A 21,701-nucleotide genomic window follows, 5' to 3' on the forward strand; every position below is an offset into this window, starting at 1 on the left:
GAGCCAGCAAATATGTGAAATGTGCCCCAGGTGGAAGAGACTAGTAGGTATTCATTCATTCATTCAATTGTATTTACTGAGTGCTTACTGGGTGCAGAGCACTATAGTAAGTGCTTGGAAAGTACAAGTAGGTAAGGTAGACTAGTAGATTCACATTTATCTTTCCAAATGTTTCCCAGGTAGGTGATCAGGTTTCAGTCTGAAGGACAAAAGGCATATAAATATAAACAAATAAATAATGACTAAATAATAAACATAAATATATAAACAAATAAAAAATAAACAATGCATATAAACAGATGGCACGGATGATACATTTGAATATAGAACTGTCACATAGTGTACAACAGCGGCTTTGAACTAGGTCCCAGTCTACACTAAATGTCTTCAGAGCTGTGGTGTTTCCTAGCCTTCTCTAGATTTGGGGCAACTGGTCCCCTAAAAAGGCACCTGCTCTGGCTTCTTAAGCAATTCCACCAGGATCACCTCCAAGCTTTACTCAGCATCAAATGGCAAGACCGGATCATTCATTCATTTTTTTGTATTTATTAAGCACTTACTGTATGGAAAGCCCTGCACTAAGCACTTGGAAAAGGACAATACAACAATGAATAGTGACATCCCTGCCCACAGTGATCTCCCAGTCTAGAGGGAGATGGACATCAATACGAATAAATAAAATTACAGATATATACATCAGTGCTGTGGGGCTGGGAGGAGGGGGAAGACCAAAGGGAGCAAAGGGAACAGAAGAGAGTGGAAGATGAGGAAAGGTGGGGTTTAGCCTGGGAAAGCCTCTTGGAGGAGAACTGAAAATAACAAAGTCCTAGAACAAAACCAATCTCTTCCCCCTCCCAGCCCCACAGCACTTATAATAATAATAATAATAATGGTATTTGTTAAGTGCTTACCATGTGCCAAGCACTGTTCTAAGCACTTGGGGGATACAAGGTGATCAGGTTGTCCCACGTGGGGCTTGCAGTTTTAATCCCCATTTTACAGATGAGGTAAATGAGGCACAGAGAAGTTAAGTGGCTTGCCCAAGGTCACACAGCTGACAAGTGGCAGAGTTGGGATTCGAACCCGTGACCTCTGACTCATTCATTCATTCACTCCTTTCCTTTCCTTTCCAAACTCCTTGAACGAGTTGTCTACATGCACTGCCTCGAATTCCTCAACACCAACTCTCTCCTCGACCCCCTCCAGTCCAGGCTTCCGTCCCCTACATTCCATGGAAACTGCCCTCTCAAAGGTCACCAATGACCTCCTGCTTGCCAAATCCAATGGCTCATACTCCGTCCTAATCCTCCTTAACCTCTCAGCTGCCTTTGACACTGTGGACCACCCCCTTCTCCTCAACACGTTATCTGACCTTGGCTTCACAGACTCCGTCCTCTCCTGGTTCTCCTCTTATCTCTCCAGTCGTTCATTCTCAGTCTCTTTTGCAGGCTCCTCCTCGCCCTCCCATTCCCTTGCTGTGGGGGTTCCCCAAGGTTCAGTGCTCGGTCCCCTTCCATTCTCGAAATACACGCACTCCCTTGGTGACCTCATTTGCTCCCATGGCTTCAACTATCATCTCTACGCTGATGACACCCAGATCTACATCTCTGCCCCTGCTCTCTCCCCCTCTCTCCAGGCTCGCATCTCCTCCTGCCTTCAGGACATCCCCATCTGGATATCTGCCCACCACCTAAAACTCAACATGTCCAAGACTGAACTCCTTGTCTTCCCTCCCAAACCCTGCCCTCTCCCTGACTTTCCCATCTCTGTTGATGGCACTACCATCCTTCCCGTCTCACAAGCCCACAACCTTGGTGTCATCCTCAACTCCGCTCTCTCGTTCACCCCTCACATCCAAGCTGTCACCAAAACCTGCCGGTCTCAGCTCTGCAACATTGCCAAGATCCACCCTTTCCTCTCCATCCAAACCGCTACTCTGCTCGTTCAAGCTCTCATCCTATCCCGTCTGGACTACTGCATCAGCCTTCTCTCTGATCTCCCATCCTTGTGTCTCTCCCCTCTTCAATCTATACTTCATGCTGCTGCCCAGATTATCTTTGTCCAGAAATGCTCTGGGCATGTTACACCCCTCCTCAAAAATCTCCAGTGGCTACCAATCAATCTGTGCATCAGGCAGAAACTCCTCACCCTGAGCTTCAAGGCTGTCCATCACCTCGCCCCCTCCTACCTCACCTCCCTTCTCTCCTTCTACAGCCCACCCAGCACCCTCCGCTCGTCTGCCGCTAATCTCCTCACCGTACCTCGTTCTCGCCTGTCCCACCATCGACCCCCGGCCCATGTCATCCCCCGGGCCTGGAATGCCCTCCCTCTGCCCATCCGCCAAGCTAGATCTCTTCCTCCCTTCAAGGCCCTACTGAGAGCTCACCTCCTCCAGGAGGCCTTCCCAGACTGAGCCCCTTCCCTCCTTTCCCCCTCATCCTCCTCTCCATCCTCACCATCTTACCTCCTTCCCTTCCCCACAGCACCTGTATATATGTATATATGTTTGTACATATTTATTACTCTATTTATTTATTTATTTATTTTACTTGTACATATCTATTCTATTTATTTTATTTTGTTAGTATGTTTGGTTTTGTTCTCTGTCTCCCCCTTTTAGACTGTGAGCCCACTGTTGGGCCGGGACTGTCTCTATATGTTGCCAATTTGTACTTCCCAAGCGCTTAGTACAGTGCTCTGCACACAGTAAGCGCTCAATAAATACGATTGATGATGATGATGATGATATGTAAATATATATGTATATATAAGCGTACATGCATAAATAGAGAAGCATAGTGAAGCATCGTGGCTCAGAGAAGCAGTATGGCTCAATGGAAAGAGCATGGGCTTGGGAGTCAGAGGTCATGCGTTCTAATCCCAGCTCTTCCACTTGTCAGCTGTGTGACTTTGGGCAAGTCACTTAACTTCTCTGGGCCTCAGTGCCCTCATCTGTAAAATGGGCCTTAAGACTGTGAGCCCCACGTGGGCCAAACTGATTACCTTGTACTTAGAACAGTGCTTTGCACATAGTAAGTGCTTAACAAATCCCATTATTATTATTATTATCAAATATATGAGTATAACATAAGAAACTCTCTCTATAGATGTGTATTTAATATATATGTATGTCTATCTATAACAATTTCATCTGAGACAAATTCATTTCTTTAGATAAATTCCTTGTGAAAACCAAGCAGTGTGCAGCAAAATAATAACCTTTAGTCATCTTTAATAAACATTGCAGGAAGTGACAGATGTCTTATTGTTCTACTTGGCATCAGGATTTCAAGGAGGATGTTGCTGTTCAACAATCCAAACCCATTTTATAAATGTGGACAACCTTGTGTGATTGTGGAACCTTCATTTGATTGAGCTTTGTCTCACTTAGAGTTGCTTTTGTCTACTCTTCTCTCAGGATTTCACCACCACTTTTGCAGCCATATAAATTTCCCGATGACAAAATCCGTTAGATGCTATAAAAACCGAACAAAGAAATGGTACTGAGGTCGGATGAAATGAACATTTTTCTTCCAAACTGAACACAGGAAGTGACTTCCAATAATTCACGAGAGGCAGAATCAGCTTAGCTGTACTGCAGTGGTTCAAGATTCTGAAAAATAGTGTCTTCTGCTTCCAGTTGCCAAAATGCAATCAACCCGAGCTCACTTTATTTAACACTATTTAAAAGGCTGAGGAGGCCACAAGTAGTTTCTAGGTTGGACCATGGCACGGGCTATCCTTGAATTATTCTTTCTCACCAGTGGCTCTTTTTCCATGTCCTCCCTCTGACCTGGAACTCGCTTCCCCTTCATAACCGAGAGTCCATCACTCGCCCCATCTTCAAAGCCCTACCAAAATCACATCTTCTTCTAGAAGCTGTTCTTCACCAAGTCCTCACTGCCCCTATTTGCACTCCTATTTTCATTTCCTGTACACTTGGCTCTGTAACGCCTAATATGTTTTGATATTCGCCCCACAGCATATGTACATAACCGCCTATAACTTATTTTAAATGCTGTCTCTCCACCAGTCTCTAATATCGTTTTGGGCATGGATCAAGCTTACCAACTCCATGCATCTTACCCTCCCAAGTTTGGAGTACAGTGCTCTGCACATAGTAAACACTCAATAAATACCATTGATTGATTGACTGATTACTGATCCCCCCAGTGTTTCAGACAATGTCTCCATAGAATGTGTGCTTAACACATACCATAAGAACTTTCTTTTCAAGAAAATAGATGCTAGAGAAGGTGCATGGCCCGGCAAAAATAGCACAGGCTAGGGAATCAGAGGACCTGGGTTCTAATCCTGCCTCCACCACTTACCTGCTGGGCAAGTCACTTAACTTCTCTATGCCTCAGTTTTATCATTTGCAAAATGGACATTCAAAACCTGTTCTCCCTCTTACTTGGACTGTGAGTCCCCTGAGGGACTGGATTACCTTGTATCTATCCTAGTGCTTAGGAAAGTGTTTAGTACATAGGACGAGTTTAGAAGCAGCATGGCATAATGGATTGAGCACAGGTCTGAAAGTCAAAAGGTCATGGGTTCTAATTCTGCCTCCACCACTTGCCTGCTGTGTGACCTTGGGCCAGTCACTTCACTTCTCTGTGCTTCAGTTACCTCATCTGTAAAATGGGGACTGAGACCGTGAGCCCCACTTGGGACAGGGACTGTGTCCAACTCAATGTGCTCTTATCCATCCCACTGCTTAGTACAGTGCCCGGCATACAAATGCCATCATCATTAACAAGCACCACAGTTTTTTTTATAATTAAAAAAAGGCACTGCTATAATTTAAAACAATGGTGAAGCTGAGAACACGATCAGCCTAATCTGGCCATTCCGCTCCCTCAGCTTAAGTAGAGACGGTTTTATATAGCCATTAGGTAGGCCTACGTCCTCAGTATCAGTAGGAGAAGAAGTAATCTAAGGCAAGTAAGACAAGGCAGATTCGGGGGGCCCAACTCTAGAATGTAAGCTCATTGTGGGCAGGGAATGTGTCTGTTTATTGTTACATTGCACTCTTCTCCCAAGCGCTAAAGACAGTGCTCTGCACACAGTTAGCACTAGCTGAATATGACTGAATGAATGAATAGATAGTGCCCAGGCTTTTTTCCAAAGCAAATCAGTGCGTATGGGGGAAGAGGGGGATTTGAGGTGGTAGCAGGATGCTCTACCCCATCCTGGACGTCCAGCCTGCACCATCCTGACTGCAAAGGACTCATTAAATGATAAATCATCACCCCATAACAGCATTGATTTCTGATCAGTTTTGGCTACCGACAAGTGGATCATTCAAGTTGATAATTCCGCATGTAGTCACAAAACTGGAAATTCTCACCAGCTGGAGAAAACATTCTCATCTATCTTCTCTCCCCTGCAATCATCGATAATAATGATAGCTTTTATTAAGCACTTACTTTGTGCTACATACTGGCATATACAAGGTTATGAGATTCAACACAGACACTGTTCCACACAGATTACAATCTATCTTCTCCCCAGTTTAGAAAGGAGGAACCTGAGGCACAGAGAGGTTAGTGGTCAGCCCAAGATCACACAGTATTCCCGTGGCATAGCTGGGCCTTGAACCCATGGCTTTCAATCCCTGGTTTCGTGGTTTTCCACTAGGCCATAATGCCTCCCTTCCATCCATGGCACTTACTGAATGCCTATCGCTTCTGTTGTGAAAACAGAAGCACATAGAAAAGGCCATTTGACCACAGTGGGTACTCAAGAAATTGTTCTACTCTAACTAAGCCTTTGGGAGAGTAGTCCATGCCCCTGCCCTCGGGAGGCTTCTAATCAGATGAGAGTAGAACACCTGCAGAACTAAACAGTGATTCTTCAAGCTGTCAGCTTTTCCCCATCTCACCTGCTTTACAGTCTTCCCCTCCATTAGCATGGATAATCACGTTGACTAGGGAGGTTATACCAAGCCTAGAAAAAGGAATAGAATTCATTAATCAGAAGGATTTGAGCATTTACTTTATGCAAAGCACCGTACTACACAGGAGAGTTTAATTAGAACTAAGAGTCTCAACTCGCCCTCAAGGAGCTTGCAATCTATCAGAATATACCAATCAATCATATTAATTGAGCATTACTATGCGCAGAGAACTGTATTAAGCATTTGGGAGAATACTACAGTCAGTAGACACATTCCCTGCCCACAATGATCTTACAGTCTAGGGAATATACAAAGGGATATTGATATGAGAGGTAACAGCCCATTTTTGGGTAGCGACCATCACTATACGTTGTCGATTTGCACTTCCCAAGAGCTTAGTAGAGTGCTCTGCACACAGTAAGTGCTCAATAAATAAGATTGAATGAATGAATTAATAGCAAGAAGCCCTTCCTCCACTGAACGAAGGCTTAAATTCATTCAATCATATTTATTGAGTGCTTACTGTGTGCTGTATGAAGTGCTTAAATGCAACAAGAGGTATTCTATTTAGTCATGAAGAAAAATTTGCTGATCATGACCATGGAACCAAAAAAGAGATCAGTGAATCTTAGCCTTTGGAGAGCTTTTAATTAAGAGCTGGGTAAATATCTTTGTACCAAGCCCACATGAATGCAGTGAGTTGGTCAGACAGAGTTTTAAGGAGTCTTCAAGCCTTATGATTCTGTGATTAACAAAAGTTCATTAAGTCTGTGTAAAGAGAATCTCTTTCCTATGGTTTTTAGGAAGTATAATACCCTGTATTTTTCCAGCAACAAAAGCACTGGTTGGACCAACAGAACCTTAATTATCTATGTATGTCAGTAGTTCCTGATTCCCTCTTCCACCACTCTTTCTCGTCTTACGCTGTCATCTCCGACCCATAGTTACTCCATGGACGCATCTCTCCCACCCACTCTTCATCCACAATTGTTCTGGTAGTGCATCCAGAGTTTTCTTCTTAAAATCCAGAAGTGGTTTACCATTGCCTTCTTCCACGCAGAAAACTCGAGTCTCCGCCTTCAACTCTCTCCCATGTCACTGCTTCCCAGCACAGGTGAGCTGTGACTTGTAGCAGATTGCCTTCCACTCAGTAGCCACTGTCCAAGCTAGGAATGGGGTGAGTATGCCTCTACTTTCATTCATTCAATCGTATTTATTGAGCGCTTATTGTGTGCAGAGCACTGTACTAAGCTTTACTTGACTCTCCCTCCTGTGGCAGAGACTGGTAGAGTATTGGAAACGCTCCAGGTGCCATCCTGAGAGGGACATCCACCATTATCATCAAAAGAAAACCAAAAACCTCACTCTGCTGTTACTCAAATTATGCATAATCATAATAATCTTTGTGATATTTGTTAAGTGCTTAGTATGTGTCAAGCTTTGTACTAAGCTCTGGTGTGTCCACAAAGTGATCAGGTCTGGCTCAGTCTCTGAGGCACATAGAGCTCACAATCTGAGTAGGAAGAATCACAAGTATTTAATCCCCATTTTATAGAAAATAATCAAGCACAAAGAAGTTAGGAGAATTGCCCCAGGGCACACAGCAGACAAGGGGCCAGTGCCTCTGACTCCCAAACCTGTTCTTTTCCAAGTGAGCCCCACTAATTGAAGAAAGGGCAAGGAGTCACCTGAATGATCCCAATGCCTTCCCACACCCCTCTTTTCTTCACCAAACTGGCTGGATGCAAAACACAGCACTCTTCCTTTATAAATTACCTGACAAAACTTTGAAAAGGTAAGCCTTTTTGAGAAGAATGTGTGCTATTCTGAATCACACACAAAATGAATTATAAAAAGAGTGAACAATGCCACAACTCCCTGACAAGAACAGGATACAAATTCTTAGCAGGATCAGCAATTTGCCTGAGGTATCTACTTGCACTGAAAAAGGAACCCTCCTCTATTGAATTCTGCAACATCCACCTCTGTCCCGGCATTAGCTGACACAGATGCAATTTTCTGTATAGTGCTTTTTCCTGACTTCAAGGCTCTGTGGTATCTGGTTTCAGGCCAGTTGAATGAAACAGTTCTCTTCTTATTCAGCCAAGGAAAGGCAAACATTCAATTCAAATGAAATTTCTGAGTGACTGTGAACATTTCCCACGGCTTCAACTATCATCTCTACGCTGATGACACCCAGATCTACATCTCTGCCCCTGCTCTCTCCCCCTCCCTCCAGGCTCGCATCTCCTCCTGCCTTCAGGACATCTCCATCTGGATGTCCGCCCGCCACCTAAAGCTCAACATGTTGAAGACTGAGCTCCTTGTCTTCCCTCCCAAACCTTGTCCTCTCCCTGACTTTCCCATCTCTGTTGACGGCACTACCATCCTTCCCGTCTCACAAGCCCGCATCCTTGGTGTCATCCTCGACTCCGCTCTCTCATTCACCCCTCACATCCAAGCCATCACCAAAACCTGCCGGTCTCAGCTCCGCAACATTGCCAAGATCCGCCCTTTCCTCTCCATCCAAACTGCTACCCTGCTCATTCAAGCTCTCATCCTATCCCATCTGGACTACTGCACTAGCCTTCTCTCTGATCTCCCATCCTCGTGTCTCTCTCCACTTCAATCCATACTTCATGCTGCTGCCCGGATTATCTTTGTCCAGAAACGCTCTGGGCATATTACTCCCCTCCTCAAAAATCTCCAGTGGCTACCAATCAATCTGCGCATCAGGCAGAAACTCCTCACCCTGGGCTTCAAGGCTGTCCATCACCTCGCCCCCTCCTACCTCACCTCCCTTCTCTCCTTCTACTGCCCAGCCCGCAACCTCCGCTCCTCCACCGCTAATCTCCTCACTGTACCTCGTTCTCGCCTGTCCCGCCGTCGACCCCCGGCCCACGTCATCCCCCGGGCCTGGAATGCCCTCCCTCTGCCACTCCGCCAAGCTAGCGCTCTTCCTCCCTTCAAGGCCCTGCTGAGAGCTCACCTCCTCCAGGAGGCCTTCGCAGACTGAGCCCCTTCCTTCCTCTCCCCCTCGTCCCCCTCTCCATCCCCCCATCTTACCTCCTTCCCTTCCCCACAGCACCTGTATATATGTATATATGGTTGTACATATTTATTACTCTATTTATTTATTTATTTATTTATTTATTTTACTTGTACATTTCTATCCTATTTATTTTATTTTGTTGGTATGTTTGGTTCTGTTCTCTGTCTCCCCCTTTTAGACTGTGAGCCCACTGTTGGGTAGGGACTGCCTCTATGTGTTGCCAATTTGTACTTCCCAAGCGCTTAGTACAGTGCTCTGCACATAGTAAGCGCTCAATAAATACGATTGATTGATTTCTTATTTTAGAAAATTACCACCTTTAAAGCCATTGAAAGCTCTGTGACTGAAGGTGCAGGAATGCCTAAGGCTTAGAGGTTTGTGGCCTGCTTTCTAGTATCTTAATCGGAAATCCTCTCAATCCCCTCCCTCTATTCACCCCCTTCCTTTCTCTCTCACTCCTCATGCTGTCCCATCCCCCAGCACTCCCCTCAATCAGTCTCAGCCATGCGGTCTCGTAGAACCCCAGCTTCCCTTCATCCTTGACTGGTTCCTGAATCAGGCCATACTCCTCCTCGCCATTAATGAAAGCTGCCTCTCTCCAGATGACAGTCTCTCTAGAGGGGTCCTCATCTTCTCCCACTCCTCCAGATTCAAAGGGACAGGAGGAGGAGTCGACTTCCTTCTCATTCCCCGATGCCATTTTCACACCATCCCACCTCCCCATCTCTTTTTCCCTTCCATATCATCCACCTCTACCTCCCACTCCAGGTAAAGTCACAGCCATCTACTGGTCTCCAGGCCCCCCCTACAATTCTAAGAACGATTTTGATCCCCTTCTCACTTTCCTTCTCTCTTTCTCCATCCCTATATGGATCCATGGGACTTGGATATTCATGTGGATATCCTTCTTGGTCCTTCCACCTTCCACTTCCTCTCTCACCTCTACTCCAATGACTTCCTGCTCCATCCCACTTCTCCCACTCTCCAAGTTAGACACAAAGGATCTCATCACCTCTAGTCACCGTTCAATTTCACCCTCACCAAACCTGTCCAACCACAACTTCCTCACCTTCCTCTTCTCCTACACACCCCCTCCCCACAAATCTGTCCCATGCCTTGACAGAGACCTTCGATCTCTTGACCCCCTCAAATTCTCTGAAGTTGGCATGCCTTGTTTGGTATTCATCTACAAACTACCTTCTCTAAACATACAAATATACACCCTCAACACAACCCGCCCCACTAAACTAAACTCCTTCTTCTCCCTATCCCTCCACTGATGTCATGCCAGTAGCCCATAGCGGTGGCTCACCTCCACAGTCCACTTCTTCCACTCCTGTCCTGCAGCTGCGAAGTGCTGCCAGTGCAAATTCAGTCATCTGATGACTTCTTCTATCTGAACCTGTTCCTCGCCTGTCTCAATTCTGCCCTCTCCTCCACCTGATGACAATATTTCTCTCTCCTTCCTGACCCCCTTACCATACGATTGATTGAATGAATGAATGAATGTTTTCCTGCTTGGTGACTGGAGAGGACCCGGGGCCCACAGCTGGAATGGTGATAGTGGTGACATGGCTGCAAAGAGGAGAAGACAGAAGAGAAGGAAGAAGTGGAGGAGGAGGCTGATCCTCCATTAATTATATTTAATCATAGTAGTTATATGTACTACTACTACTACTACTACTATTATATAGTACTATTTAATCATAGTAGTTATGACGAGCAGGTGTCATAATCATTGTGGTATTTGTTAAGCATTTACCATGTGCCAAGCATTGTACTAATCGTCCATACCAGCTGTTCCAGATGTTTAACTTCCTCCTCAAAACCCCTGTCCCTCATGCCTTTCCTTTCCCTCATGCCTTTCCTTTCCCTGGTACTGTACTCTCCCAAGTCCTTAGTACAGTGTTCTGCATATAGTAAGTGCTCAATAAATACCATGGAAGATGATGACAATGATCTGGCCATGTATTTTATTGATAAAATTGAAACCATCAGGTGTGATCCCCTTAATTTTTCCCCTACATCTCTCTAGTCCCTCCCTCCTCCCTCCCCTACTTTGATACTCCCATCTTCCCAGATGTATCTCAAGAGGAAACCTCCACCTCCTCTCTTAGACTGTGAGCCCCATGTGGGATTGGGACTGCCTGACTTGATTTCCTTGGATCTACCCCAACGCTTAGTACAATGCTTGGCACATGGTAAATGCTTAACAAATACCACAATGATTATGATACCCACTCATCATAACTACTGTGATTAAAGATAATTAATGAAGGATCAGCCTCTTCCTCCACTTCTTCCTGCTCTTCTGTCTTCTCCTCTTTGCAGCCATATCACCTCTTTCACCATTCCAGCTGTGGGCCCCGGGTCCCTCTCCCATCACCAAGCAGGAAAACATTCATTCATTCATTCAATTGTATTTATTGAGCACTTACTGTGTGCAGAGCACTGTACTAAGCGCTTGGGAAGTACAAGTTGGCAACATATAGAGATGGTCCCTACCCAAAAGCGGGCTCACAGTCTAGAAAACAGCATTCTAGCAATAATGGTTGCTTTTTTTAATCAATCAAAGCTGCGCGGCTTAGTGGAAATACCTTGGGCTTGGGAGTCAGAGGACATGGGTTCTAATCCTGGCTCCGTCACTTGTCTGCCATGTGACTATGGGCAAGTCACTTAACTTCTCTGTGCCTCTGTTACCTCATCTGTAAAATGGGGATTAAGACTGTGAGCCCCTTGTGGGACAACCTGATTACCCTGCATCTACCTCAGTGCTTAGAACTGTGCTTGGCACATAGTAAGCACTTAACAAATACCATTATTATTATTATTGTTATTATTATTATTGTTATTATTATTATTATCATCATCATTATTATTATTATTATTATTAAGCACTTACTGTGCTCTGAGTACTCTACTAAATGCTTGGGAGGGTACAAATGCAATAGAGTTGTTAGACGTGATTCCTTCCCTCAAGGAGCTTAAAATCCAGTGAGGCAAAAGAGAAAACAGTACCAGGCATAAAAACTGTTAGTATAATGACACAACAAGGGAACGCCTTCTTGTGTGTTCAGAGTGGAAAGGGACAATGCTGTTTTGTGTCCTGTGTGTGCAGGACTATGGATCCTGCATTGGCCTTTTCAGCCACACAGATACTCAAAGGTGAACTTCACTATGACAGGTGTCTTTGAGTAGGAAGAACAACTATATCTGTAGGAACAGGAAATCCCACTTTGAATTGATGTAAAGAATACGGATTCCTCCTCCTGTCAATGATAATATGCAGGAACACTTTTGTTGAGATATCATCATTATTATCAAGTGCTGACAAGTCATTTCCGAATCATACCAAGTCTGTGGATAGATTTTCTCCAGAACATCCTGTTTTCTGCCATAATTCGTAACCTTGCTAATGGTTTTTCCATTATCATTGTTATGGTTTCTATCCATCTAGCTGCTGGTCTGCCTTTTCCATGTTTTCCCTGGACTTTTCCTCGCATTAGTGTCTTCTCCAGAGAATTAGTCCGCCCGATTACGTGTCCAAATGTTGAGACGTATTTGCAGTTTTTTATGGTATTTGTTAAGCGCTTACTATGGGCCAGACACTGTAGTAAGCCCCGAGATAGACACATGATAATCAGTTTGGACCCAGTCCATGTACCATATGGTACTCTCCCAAACACTTAGTAAAGTGCGCATCCCTGCGCAAGGACGACACACAAATTCGTGAAGTGTTCCATATTTTTCCTCACCCTCGGCTTCAAGGCTGTCCATCACCTGGCCCCCTTCTACCTCACCTCCCTTCTCTCCTTCTCCAGCCCAGCCCGCACCCTCCACTCCTCTGCCGCTAATCTCCTCACCATGCCTTGCTCTCGCCTGTCCCGCCATCGACTCCCAGCCCACGTCATCCCTCGGGCCTGGAATGCCCTCCCTCTGTCCATCCGCCAAGCTAGCTCTCTTCCTCCCTTCAAGGCCCTACTGAGAGCTCACCTCCTCCAGGAGGCCTTCCCAGACTGAGCCCACTCCTTCCTCTCCCCCTCCTCCCCCTCTCCATCTGCCCTGCCTTACCTTCTTCCCTTCCCCACAGCACCTGTACATATGTATATATGTTTGTACGTATTTATTACTCTATTTATTTATTTATTTTACTTGTACATATCTATTCTATTTATTTTATTTTGTTAATATGTTTCATTTTGTTCTCTGTCTCCCCCTTCTAGACTGTGAGCCCGCTGTAGGGTAGGGACTGTCTCTACATGTTGCCAACTTGTACTTCCCAAGTGCTTAGTACAGTGCTCTACACATAGTAAGCACTCAATAAATATGATTGATTGATTGATAAAGTGCTCTGCACACAGAAAATGCTCAATAAATACCACTGAATGAATGAATGAGCATGTGGCTCGCAGTCTCGATCCCCATTTTACAGATAAGGAAACTGAGGCCCAGAGAAATGAAGTGACATGACCAAGGTCACACAGCAGACAGCGTGGCTGGAGAAGCAGCACGGCTCAGTGGAAAGAGCACGGGCTTTGGAGTCAGACCTCATGGGTTCTAGTCCTGGCTCCACCACTTGTCAGCTGTGTGACTTTGGGCAAGTCACTTAACTTCTCTGGGCCTCAGTTCCCTCAAATGTAAAATGGGAATTAAGACAGTGAGCCCCCTGTGGGACAACCTCATCACCTTGTAACCTCCCCAGTGCTTAGGATAGTGCTTTGCACTTAGTAAGCACTTAACAAATACCATCATTATTATTATTATTAATTAGCAGAGACGGGCCCCTCTGACTTCAAGGCCTGTACTCTATCCACTAGGCAACACTTTTATAGACTGTGAGCCCTTTGTTGGGTAGGGACCATCTTTATATGTTGCCTACTTGTACTTCCCGGGCACTTAGTACAGTGCTCTGCACACAGTAAGCGCTCAATAAATATGATTGAATGAATGAATGACTGAACACTGCTTCTATTTTGCAGACAGTATGGGAGAAACCTGAGAGGAAGATTCTCCTTCAGCAGTTCCACAGATGACCAGATATTCACAGTGTACTGTTGCAGGCTCAGTGCAGATCTCTTGCTGTCATTATTCCGCAGTTGTCATGCCTGGACCACTGTTAGCAGATTCCAATAACTCCCTCTCTTCCTTTATCTTAGAAGGGGTTTACCTGCTTGTCCAACCATAAGTCAGTCATCCTAGAAAGTCCATCTCTTATCTTCCCTTATTTACAGAGAGATACAGATTTCATCTATTCATAAGCTAGAATTTCTCCAGAACTATATATCGATGAACAACCCAGGCACCATCAGTTCTGCCATTCCAACCCAATTATAAATAAGCCTTTCCCACAATCAATAATCCAACACCTTACTTTAATATGCCATCATCTTGTGAGGGAATGCCTCTGGCTAGCACAAGATGCCTACAGATTTCAATCATAATCTTATTTTCGGCTGATCTCAATTTTCTGAAAAATTACTCTTTGGAAACATCTGCAGTGATCGCCAGCAAATGCATTTCTGGAAGGTTTGAGCAAAATCATTCAAATTTTCAGGGCCTGTACTCCCTGCTGAAGAATCATGCAATAGGGGAGTAGACTGAGTGTATCCATCCTCCTGTCTCTCCCCACTTCAATCCATACTTCACACTGCTGCCTGGATCGTCTTTGTGCAGAAACAATCTGGGAATATTACTCCCCTCCTCAAAAATCTGCAGTGGCTACCAATCAACCTACACATCAGGCAGAAACTCCTCACCCTCGGCTTCAAGGCTGTCCGTCACCTCGCCCCCTCCTACCTCACCTCCCTTCTCTCCTTCTCCAGCCCAGCCCGCACCCTCCGCTCCTCTCTCGCTAATCTCCTCACCGTGTCTCGTTCTCGCCTGTCCCGCCATCAACCCTTGGCCCACATCATCCGCCTGGCCTGGAATGCCCTCCCTCTGCACATCCACCAAGCTAGCTCTCTTCTTCCCTTCAAAGCCCTACTGAGAGCTCACCTCTTCCAGGAGGCCTTCCCAGACTGATCCCCGTCCTTCCTCTCCCCCTCCTCCCCCCCCAACCTTACCTCCTTCCCCTCCCCACCACACCTGTATATATGTATATATGTTTGTACATATTTATTGCTCTATTAATTTATTTATTTTACTTGTACATATTTATTCTATTTATTTTATTTTGTTAATATGTTTTGTTCTGTTGTCTGTCTCCCCCTTCTAGACTGTGAGCCCGCTGTTGGGTAGGGACCGTCTCTATATGTTGCCATCTTGTACCTCCCAAGCAGTACAGTGTTCTGCACACAGTAAGTGCTCAATAAATACGATTGAATGAATGAATAAAAGGATGAAGTTAACACGTAGCTGGGCCTCACTGAGGCTAATTTGGCAAAGATTAAAAGAGAATGGAGAGGGAAGTGGGGAGATATAGAATTTAAAAACATAATTTTCAAAATCCTCACTACTCCATTCTTACATTTAAAATGAAGTAACTGGTGATCTCCTTCCATTTCTAATGTTGGAAAATTATAGTCCTTCATCATCTCATAGCTGACATTCTGGGTTATATTTTCAGTGCGGAACTGAATTACCATTATAAGGGTTTTCTTTTTCCTGTCATCTTACCAGAAAGAGTAAATGCCAGAACCTTTCCTCTTCTCTCAATTGTTTTTTCTCTCAAAACCCAGCTACTGAAATGACTAAAGTTTTCTTATTAATTTTAGTTCAAGCACAATTTCTTTCTAACTTCCACAGGTGGTAAAAACAATGAGTTGCTAGGAAATTTCACCATGGCATTAGGATCAGAAATTTTGGATTTCCTATTTCTCATATATAAACCAGTGACCACAATGTCTTTACTAACACATTACATCTAATGGACTAAATTTGTCTCCTAGTGGCCTGAAAGTATGTAAGTATATACTTGTATTATACTATATAATATTATACATTATATTATAATATATGGTATTTAATGGGAAGCAGCATGGCAAAGTGGAGGGAAGCAGCATGGTGAAGTTGATCGAGTACGGGCCTGGGCATCAGAAGGTCATGGGTTCTAATCCCAGCTCTGCCATTTGTCTGCGATGTGATCTTGGGCAAGTCACTTCACTTCTCTGGGCCTCAGTTACCATATCTGTAAAATGGGGATTGAGATTTGGAGCCTCACATGGGAGAGGGACTGTGTCCAATCTGATTTGCTTGTGTCCATCCAGTGTTTAGTACAGTGCCTGGCACATAAGAAGTACTTTAAAAATACCATAATAATAATTCTTATTATTATGATAAGCTCTGGGTTTAAGTAAAAAATTGTAGAATTGCATATTATCTAATTTTAATTATTGTAGACTCATCTCATTGCGCCTATTGCCTCCTTTAAGTGAATAAGCTCCTTCAGGACAGTTATTTCGTGAATATTCCTTCCTTAATAGTAGTAGTAGAAGTAATAATAGCTGTAGTAGTAGCAGTGATAGTATTGATTAAGAACTTACTATGTGGAGAGCTCTGTATTAACCACTGGGAAATGATATACAGGTATGTTCCCAAAATCTCAAAATATTGCTCTGCACACAATGCAGACTCAGTAAATCCTTTGAGAGCCATATCAAGACTGACTATTTACAATGGACTCCATTTCTAGTCTGGTGTAAATCCCTAAAGAACTCCAACTGAGGAGACCGGAGTGCTCGCTCTGCATACAGTAAGTGCTTAATAAATACGATTGAATTAACGAATGACTGAATATCTTGAATAACAGAAGCAAGAGGGAAATCTGACTCCAACTTATTCAAAGAGGGAAATGTATCCTATTACTTATCGCGTTATGGTTTCTATTTCCAGAAGGAAAACTTCCAACCCAAAGAAATTCCATTCATCTTTTATAGTTCACAGTAAATAATAATAAAAAGAGACCATTATTCTTTTCAACACTCTAGCTATTGGAACGATCTTCTCTAAGAATTTGATAAACTGTAGTTGAGAAACCAAGGGTTATTTAAACAATTTCTGCAGTCCAACTAGCTGCAGTTGAAGACAGTTTGGGAACAAAAATAAATACTTTTAGGGAACATTAATCTTGCAATCTAGTGTCTCGCCGGTAAACATTCTAAGACAGTCCCTTGCTCGCTGTTCAAGTAATCAGTGTTCTTTTCAAAATCACACTGATATTTCAGTCTGAATACTTGTCTACTCAGAGAGGGTCACAGGAATGACGAGCATTTTATATACCGTTTTTCTCCATATTGGAAGATGGCGTTAATAAGAGTGATTGTTATGTCTTTGCATGTATGAAGAGACACAATCAACAGTCCAATCTCATGTGAGGCCTTTAGATACCACTTTGATTCGTGGGTGGTTGAGTGATGTTTCAGCTATTTATGATTCCCTTGATGTATAGAACACAGCTGGGTGGGACAAATCAGAGGGCTGATGGAAACAATTTCACAGAACCCACCTGAATCATATGACTTCTGAAATATCAAACTCATTGGCAGGATAACATATTGCCATTAATATTTTGAGTCTTTTATTGTATTTTCCCAAGTACCTATGACAGTGTTGGGTGCAGAGGTATAGAGAAGCAGCATGGCATAGTGGATAGAGCATGGCCTTGGGAGTCAGAAGGTCATGAGTTCTAATCCTAGCTTCACCCCTTATCTGCTGGGTGACCTTGGGTAAGTCACTTCACTTCTCTGGGCCTCAGTGACCTCATCTGTAAAATGGGAATTGAGATTGTGAGCCCCAGGTGGGACAGGGACTGTTTCCAACCTGCTTTGCTTATATCCACCCCAGAGATTAGTACAGTGCCTGGCACATAGTAAGTGATTAACAAATGCCATAATTATTCAATAAATGCTATGGATTGATTGGTCTCCAAAAGAACAGCAGCAACAGAAGGATGGGACTGAATTGAAAAATCCTAAAATACTGTGTGTTAAATGCTATCCATTAATTCTGATTTTGTACGCATTTGGGGTGAGCTTGGATGAGAAGCAGCGTGGCTCAATGGAAAGAGCATGGGTTTTGGAGTCAGAGGTCATGGGTTCAAATCCCAGCTCTGCCAATTCTCAGCTGTGTGACCTTGGGCAAGTCACTTAGCTTCTCTGGGCCTCAGTTACCTAATCTATGAAATGGGGATTAAGACTGTGAGCCCCCCATGGGACAACCTGATCACCTTGTAACCTCCCCAGTGCTTAGAACTGTGGTTTGCACATAGTAAGCACTTAACAAATGCCATTATTATTATTATTATTAGGGGTAGGACCTGGCTGTGAGATGATTTCTTGATATCTGTTTGGTCTGTGAGGCACAATATCCACTGACTTCTGATGGTACTTGAAATTAGCCATGATTCATGTTGAGTCAACCCAACTACTAAGTTTCTCTCCTATAAAATTACCATTGAAAGGAAGTCTTCCCGTGTGATTGAACTAGAACGTACTCCATATACGTGTTCTAAGAACCAACTCATTCCTAAATTAATTTTTGTGGAATTTGCTAAGCACTTACTCTGTGCTAGACAATGTTCAAAGCTCTTGGGAGAGTAACATATAACACAGTTGGTAGACATGTTCTCTGCCAAAAGAGAATTTACAGTCTAGAGGGGAAGACAGACATTACTATTAGGACTGATATTACTAGTGATAATATTGCTGAAGAAGCAGTGTTGCTTAGTGGAAAGAGCATGGGCTTGGGAGTCAGAGGTCGTGGGTTCTGATCGTGGCACCACCACTTATCAGTTGTTTGACTTTGGGCAAGTCACTTCACTTCTCTGGGCCTCAGTTACCTCATCTGTAACATAGGGATTGAGACTGTGAGCCCCATGTGGGACAACCTGATTACCTTGAATCTACCCCAGCGCTTAGAAAAGAGCTTGGCATATAGTAAGCACTTAAGAAATTTTTTTTTATTATTATATATACATCTTCTAGACTGTGAGCCTGTTGTTGGGTAGGGACCATTTCTATATATTACCAACTTGTACTTCCCAAGTGCTTAGTACAGTGCTCTGCACACCGTAAGCACTCAATAAATATGATTGAATGAATATATATATCAATTATAAACATGTACATAAGTGCTGTGGAGCTGAGGGTGGAGTGAATCAAGGGTGCAAATCCAAGTGCAAGGGTGACATAGAAGGGAGTGGGAGAAGAGAAGATGAGGGGCTAATCAGGGAAGATCTCTTGGAGGAGATGTGCTCTTAAAAAGGTTTTGAAGGTAGGGAGTTGTCAGTTATGCCTCTGAAGTGCAGCCTGATACACGATCTTGAAGGATTTCACCTGAATAATAATGATGGTATTTGCTAAGTGCTTACTATGTGCAAAGTACTGTTCTAAGCACTGGGGGGATACAAGATGATCAGCTTGTCCCATGTGGGGCTAACAGTCTTAATCCCCATTTTACAGATGAGGTAACGGAGGCACAGAGAAATTAAGTGATTTGCCCAAAGTCACACAGCTGACAATTGGTAGAGCCGGGATTTGAACCCACGACCTCTGACTCCAAAGCCCGGGCTCTTTCCACTGAGCCACGCTGCTTCTCTAGCAGCGCGAATAACATCTTCTCTAGCACCTGAATAACATCCATGGCAAAAGAATGCACCACCCTGACATGGAACTGATCTGGGCAGCAGAGTGAAGTATGGACTGGAGAGGGGAGAGACAGGATGCAGAGGGGTTAACCAGGAGGCTGATCTAACAGTCAAGACAGAATATGATGTGTTTTTAATCAGCCCAGTAGTAGTTTGGAGAGGAAATGCAGCTTTCATTGATGTTGTGAAGGTTGAACCAACAGGATTTGGTAGCAGATTTAATACATGGGCTAAATGAGAGAGATGAGTCAAGGATAAAGCCAAGATTATGGGCTTTTAAGACAGGGAGGAGGATGGTGTTGCTTTCTACAGTGGTGAGAATATCAGAGGAAGGCAGGGTGAGAAGATAAGGAATTCTGTTATCAAGAAGTTAAATTTGAGGTGTAGGCTGGATGTCCAGGTAGAGCTATCCTGAAGGGAGAAGGAAATACAAGACTGCAGAGAAGGAGAAAAGACAGGGTTAGAGGTGTAGATTTGAGAATAATCTGGATAAAGGTGGTGGTGCATGAAGGCATGGGAGCGAATAAGTTCTCCAAGGGAATGGGCGTAGATGGAGGCTAGAAGGAGACCCAAAACAGAACCCTAAGGAACTCCCAAATTTAAGGGGTGGGAAGTAGAGGAGGGGCCCACGAAAGAAACTAGAATTGAGTGGCCAGAGAGATAGGAGGAGAACCAGGAGAATACAACATCAATGAAGCCTGAGGTTAGATAACGATTGCAGTAGAAGGGGGTGGACCACACTACCAAAGGCAGCTGAGAGGTCGAGGAGGATTAGGATGGAACAGAGGCCCTTGGATTTTTCAAGGAGATGATTGGTGGCCTTTGAAAGGTCAGTTTTGGAGGAGTGAAGTAGGAGGAAGCCACTTTGGAGGGGGGTTAAGGAGGGAATTGGAGGAGAGGAATTTGAGGTGTTAGATGTAAGACAACTCACTCAAGGAGTTTGGAGAGGAATGGTAGAAGGGGATGAAAGCTGCAGGGAGCCATGGAGTCAAGGGAGGTTTTGTTCAGGATAGAGGATTATTTCCAGTAATTTAAAGACTCTGAAATTCGTGTCATGCCAAACTATGTCCTTCAAGAGCTCTTCCTGCCCATCCTGCTTCAAATTCAGCAAACAGAATCTGCTTGGGTTCAGTGTTCACAACATTGAAGCAATTATCATGCCTGCTTTTCACTGAGCTTGCAAAAGTTCTGAACTCAAACTGGTTTGCAATGAATGGCACATTTTTCCAGGTCTCTATATTCAATTCACTTTTAGTTTGAATGTGATAATATCTTTTGTCTTCTGTTGTCCTCCAGAACAAAAGCTTGAGGTAAATATACCAGTTATGGAATCCAGAGGCATGCAGAACGGTAAAGAAAACTACTCCTAGTTTATGACAAATTATTTTTCTGTTATTTTATGGTGAAGGCTCCCTCTCCAAGAAAGTATCGATAATTGTGAATTAATCTTTTGATAAAGACTTTCTCTTTCCCAGGATTGTGAAATTTTACCTTACAAAATCCTTGACATTTTCACATAGATGAATTTTCCAAGTCATATTTCTGTCTCGGGTGTATGTGACTTAGAGGGCAAGGACCATTTCCCCTAACTCTATTGTCCTTTCTTAGGTGCTTAATACACTGCTCTGTCCTCAGGAGATAATAATTAATAATAATAATTACAGTATTTGTTAAGTGCTTACTACATGTCAAGGACTGTACTAAGAGCTAGGTTGGACAAATTGGGTTGAACACAGTCCCTGTCCCATGTGGGCCTCACAGTCTCAATCCCACATTTTACAGATGTGGTAACTAAGGCACCGAGAAGTAAAGTGACGTGCCCAAGTTCACACAGCAGACATGTGGTGGAGCCAGGATTTGAAACCATGACCTTCCAACTCCCAGGAACATGCTCTATCTTCTGTGACATGTAGCGAAACTACGTGCCCAATAAATATCATTGGTTGGTTGCCAATATAAAATGTTGACAGAAAATTCTTGTCTATTGCTTTTATATTACACGTATTTGAATGGTTAAAAGTTATATGACTAGGGATTGCAAATTATTCTTTTATATTAATGTCTCTCTCCTCCTCTAGACTGTAAGCTTGTGGTGGGCAGGGAATGGACTTAGCAACTCTGTTGTACGGTACTCTCCCAAGTGCTTAGTTCAGTGCTCTGCACACAAT

Source organism: Tachyglossus aculeatus, chromosome 2 (assembly GCF_015852505.1).
Source record: "Tachyglossus aculeatus isolate mTacAcu1 chromosome 2, mTacAcu1.pri, whole genome shotgun sequence".
Taxonomy (NCBI): domain Eukaryota; kingdom Metazoa; phylum Chordata; class Mammalia; order Monotremata; family Tachyglossidae; genus Tachyglossus; species Tachyglossus aculeatus.